Here is a 6,201-nt window from a genome sequence, read left to right on the forward strand (position 1 = left end):
GGAATGCCGACGACTTGTTGAAAAACGCGTCCACAACACTGGAAAACTGCGTAATGTATCAAAATAGAGAAAGCACGAATGATATGATTATAAACTTTCAATCACGAAGAATGACTTATCTTTTTATCTACTCCATAAACCATAAGCTAATAAGTTAATCTTTTTCGGTCTTTGAAGAAATAACCTTAATCACGCGGTGCACACTAAATAACCTGACTTGTAGATTATTTTCAAGTGTGCACCACCAGCATTGAGTTTATTTCAAATACACCAACAAATGTAACAATCATGCCTTATGATTTAATTCAAGTATTGAAATTCAACGAGTAAATTATCAAAAAGGTTTGATGACATCTCAGTCATTACAGGATTTGGTCTTTGAGATGATGGACGAATTCTTTTTAGCCAATCAGAATCCGTGTTAATCCCAAAATTAAATATTCTCTGATAAACAATACCCTTTTAATTTCCATTGGATAATTTTAGCGCTGATTTATATTTGTTATACAATAATATTACCACTCTGTTCCAGAAATATGTAGAATTCAGACTATTTATGGTTTATAGGTATTCAAGGTAAAGACTGAATGAAATGACATACATCAAATTCTAACAATAATTTTGACTTTTAACATCATAAGCTAAAAGTCATTTAAGCACTGGTTATCGGGTAAACGATAAAGCGAGTTTAATGCAAGTTCTATTAATGTAACGCTGATTCCGGATTTATGTCCGGTTTTCGACAACTTTTACAATTTTTACGTCATTATCCTGTTATGTCATGGTCATGAATGGCGAACTGTTCTAAAGAAAATGAAATGCATGTAATTAAAAAATTTCAACCTGAATAACATGGAATGCTCAAAAGGAGAGAAGTGGAGGCACTATGTAGTAGGTCAATTTTTGTCGAAATAAAGCTGTCAAATAGAAAATTCTGGTTTCTCCCTAGAGGCTTGAAGAAAAAACATGTATATATTGATCCGTGGAAGTACACACATAAAATGTTTTGTTAAATGTCGGACACATGGGAGTTGGTCGCAAGAGGCGGTATGGCAAAGTAAAAAGTAAAAGCAAGAAAACATTGACAAGGTCAAGGAGCTAGGTATTGACATACCTAGAAATTGGAACACAGTGACTGCAAAATCAGTACTTGAACTAACCCTGACATTCAAGGGAAATACATAACCAATACCCCGTTACAAATGTTTCCGATACATGGTTAGTTCCTTAAGCTGACCAGTTTATATTTAGGTGAGAGAACATTACGAAAGGAACAGAAATATTTCAAGTACCTTGAATTACAATTATTTACAATCAGATGCATCACGTCAGGCTAAGTATTTAAACAACTACTTTAAGCGTTAGTCCTACAAATTTTCAGAGGGATCAATTAGGCGTACGGAAGAGTACAAAGCCATTTGAACTTAGGTTGAAGCGTGAATATGTAGCACGAAATTATTACTTGAAACCTAAATTTCTATTGTATTTCATTTGCACGTGCTCAGAGTCAGTGACTTTCTTCTTTTATCAAGAGTTAAACACCTAAAAGGTATTGGTTAGTTTGTTGAGTTCTTACATATACATGGCTAGATAGGCCATTGTATTTCTTGTATGGTCGAATCCTCTTTTTGTAGATGCAAATTTTGACACAAGATGTAAGAAGTTGAGAAACATTATTATTGTATGATGCGTGAAGAATATTAATAATTGTTTCACATCTTTAATTGTACACACATTTTACGAGACTCTTTATGGAGGTTATCTTATATGTACATGTATGTATGAAGAAGTGCGTAATGGAATGTTCTGTACACATGTACCGTCTTGTCACATCTTGCCTTTCCGCTTTCTGCAGGCGTTTTGCCAACACAACATTTCACGTTTTATTGAATCTATTATTAAGAATATATTAATTCTCAATTTGGAATGGAGAGTTTTTCGCTTATTTACTTTTTTCAATGTGTTGGTTGTTGTTTCCTCGGTTTTATGGTTCTGTCTTAACGTTTGAAATGTTTGTAGCCAATGTAGTCTTTACTTGATTATTTTATCGTCATTCGATCAAGTATATACATGTACGATTAGTTCAAATACTTGTAGTCGGATCCTTTAGTTTCTGTGGATTGTTTATAATTTCTTTCTCCGGACCATTATATTGGTCTTTGTCTTTTGTCTCTTTTTAGGTTTTTGAATGTCATGTTCCGGTTTTCGGATCATTTGATAATTCTTTGTCCACCAACCTTTGGTTTCTGTATATTGTTTGTGGTCTTTCGGTCAGTGCCTTTCGACTACTCTTTCAACCGTTGCTGTAAATGACTTAAACTTTATGGTTCGACAATAGTAAAATTTATTTTTTTAAGCTCTAATTCTAATTGGTATAAAATTGCGTTTCATTCTATATTTAAAATTTTAAAGCATTCTTTGGTAAAAGTTTAGAGATGTAATATATGTATTTTGTACTTACAATTATTTTATTGCATCTGTGAGGATATACCTCAGCCATATTTTAATAGCCCTGTGTGTGACCCGGTTTATTAAAGAATAGGCTAGATGCAGAACTAAGCTTGTGGTAGAAGGCGACTTATATTACTTCAATATCTGGCAAGAGTCAGATGCTCAGCCAACAGAGCTGTTAAGGTGTATTTTCCAGTTGGCCGAATGGTGTAGACTAGCTCTGGGGTTTGTACAGGCCACAAGAGAAAAACCTGACCGCGGACCATAATAAGTTAACGTGTGCAAAAAGCGCCACACTTCATGAACGTTAAAGACCTAATTAGCAGTGTTCTTTTAGAGTAGGGTCTTTGGGGCCACGCAGGTGGCAAAATATGTCACCTCAACTCATTTCTCATATTTTCCGCTTGAAATCAGACTTTTGCTTTTTCTTGTTTTCCATTCCTCCCTTTTTTATTTAGATTTCTTATTGGCTCTTGTTCTCGTCTGAATATGCATGAAATACTAGCAATTGGTCGTTAAGCAGACAACAATCAACATTCTACAATCAATCGTATCCATCGTTTATAGTTTACGTAATAACCTCCTCCAGGGATCAATCTAACTCAGTAAAACGTTTATGTTAAAACAATTATTTTCGCTGTGGTAAGCCAAAACGGGGAAAAAAACTTTGAATACAAATATAGCATCATTCATACTAAATAAAAATATTTAAAGACGTCAATTATAGTTCATAACAAATAAAAAACCTTAGATGTTATGTAATATGATACATCTTACATAACGAACTGCTGCACTTGAGATACCAGTTTTGTACTCCATAGCGAAAGATAATTGTGATAATTGTTCTTATCTCGTTTCGCTGGTTTTTGTATGAGGGGAAGACGCAGTAAGAACATACAAATGTTTACTTAAGAAGAAATGGATATTTATGAAACACTCAGAGCGTATTTTTTATAGAATGTACCAAGACCATTCTACAACTCCAAAACAGAACTTGATTGCTTGTACATTTTCAAGTAAAAGAATCGCAACAAAGAAGATTTTGTTCAAAAAGACCAAGACACAAATAATATGATATTCTCGTGCAGACTTCTGAACAAAAAGACCCATCATCCAGAAATGGAAAATTAGTGCCAGGTGTTCACTTATTTTTAAGTCGTTATAACGACTTAGTGTCTCCTTTAAACGACTTAGTTAAATCGTTATAACGACATAGCTAACTCGTTTAAACGACTTAGTATCTCGTTTTAACGACATACCTAACAACGCCATTTATGTTGTTATAACGAGATACTAAGTCGTTTAAACGAGATAGCTATGCTATTTAAACGAGATGCTAAGTCGTTTAAACGAGCGAGATGCTAAGTTGTTTAAACGAGTTAGCTATGACGCTACGACTTAAAAACAAGTGAACACCTGGCACTAATGGGCTTCCGTAAAAATAGGGTACAATAAAGATAGCATCTTCTCTATCAGAAAAAAATAAAAAATATCAAAATCAGTCAAACTTATTTAGTTCTTGAATTACATGATGACGAATGCGTGTATATCAGCTATGATAAGTTACAAATAATCAGGTTGGTTTTATTTCGTACTTTACACATATGTGATATAAACAATGTGCAATTACAACATTATTATGAAAACATGATTATTAGAGTTTAAAAGATTGATATAAATATGAAAAGTTTGCATAGTTTAAATAACTATAATGCATTTTGATAATCTTGTGCAAAAGACTATATATGTTTTAGTATATTTACACAGGCTGATTCCCATATGTGATTCATGTAAATACAACGAAACCTGTCTAAACCATCAACTCTAACTACACTCCTTGAGACGTTTAGGTTTCCCGCACGCACGATACCAAAACGCACGCTAAACGCTCACCAATCGCACGATTAACGAACGCTTCTATCCTGCGTTTGAACAAACGCTCCTATTGTGCGTTTAAACGCACGATAAACGAAGGATCCCAGCGTGCGTTTAAACGCACGATAGACGAACAACGGAAATTAATAATATTGACATATAATGAAGGCAGAAAAAAAATAGAAAATAAATTAATGACATTATAAAAATTAATAATAACAAAAAATACAAAAATAACAGTTAAATCAAGGAAATAATCAAAGTATAAAAATAAACAAACGCTTCTATCGTGCGTTTATCGCATGATAACCAATGGACGAACGCTAAAATGGGAAGCGTGAACGTCTCAAGGAGTGTATAAAAACCTGTCTAAAGCAGACATTTTAATGTCCATTTATGACTACGAAATGTGTTTTGAACCTTGTTAGACCTAACACATTTGATAGTCTACCAGTAGTTCGGTTTAGACAAGTTGCACTATCCTAAGTTGGACGCTCGAATTTGAATGTGCCACATTTTTAAAAATGTAAAGAATCTATGCCGATACGAAACTTTTTCTCTTCTCATCTTATTTCCTTATGCATCGATATCGCATTTTAAATTAATTCTGACTTGCTTTGAAAAGTTACCAGTAAGGAATGACATACAATAACATACAATGTTGTTTCTTGAGATAATTCGCATGGGAAGTTGAGTATGTTTGCTACATAGGAAATTAACTCTTTCAAGACTGAAAAGGGTGATTTTGGTCTAACATTTGGTATCGTATTGTAATTTGGAGAATGGTTTCAAACAAATATTAGTGTTATTGTATAGGTATTTCTACTAATAACATAATAGTATGTAAAGCACATCGAGAATAATCCAATTAATCATGATTTAGAACTCAGTTACTTCAAGAGTAAATATTTGCCTTCGATAAGACAATCCTTTCAAACTGGGAATATTGAAAGGACAGCCCCATTACGATCAAAACATGTTTTGTCATTGATACTTGCTTCATATTTTTGAAAGTGTCCATTTTTTTCTTCAGACAGACGTAAAAACAATAAATCTCAAGCAAAACAATATTTTCTTGGAACGGTAAAGGATAATATTTCTTGAGACATTACAAAAGTAGAAGACTTATACGTGTTTTTCGCTTTATTGGATGTTTTTGTTTGGCACAGCATCGGACAGTTGTGTCCCCTTATCCAATTCTGAATAGCATTGAAGCTCCTTCAGTTGCATGCGTATACATTTTGTTTTTCACCAAATTTCTCTTTGCCAGAAATTGCCATAAATTGTTAAATCCATCCATTAGTATGGGCTAATCGGTTTTTAAAAAGCTGCTTTGGGCGATCGAATAAGATCGTCATTCCACAAGTTCTTTGGTCGTCACTATCAACTGATTAATTGATATAAAGTATCCATTTCAATAATTGACCAACGACCTCCATCAGTCATACATCTTTATTCATACTCTTATACTCACCTTCCTCATCAAGTAGCAAGACGATGACATATAGCGACAGTTGTGCTGTTTTTCTCCATCAAACAAGGATAGATGTTTTTGCTTACAGCTTTTAAATGTCGTGTATTTTTTCTTAACTTTATTATTTCCAATCACAATAACAGCCAATTAATCTTCCAAACTTCTGAAATATAAACATATAAGTAATAGAAAAACACAATGATTAAATTTGTATGTTAATTCTTTGAAACGCAATCGATACGGCAAAAAAGCGATAAGACATGACACTATTCTTTTCTTTTTGGTGTATTCCTGTGCGTTTTCGTATCACAGTGTATTCAAATAGAAACTTAAACCAACCCTTGAGATATTTTAGTATACTATACCTTACATAATAAAGGATTAGTTCTATTGGATGAAAT

Source organism: Perna viridis, chromosome 5, assembly GCF_037379345.1.
Source record: "Perna viridis isolate PV_CMFRI_1.1 ecotype Kerala chromosome 5, ASM3737934v1, whole genome shotgun sequence".
Taxonomy (NCBI): Eukaryota; Metazoa; Mollusca; class Bivalvia; order Mytilida; family Mytilidae; genus Perna; species Perna viridis.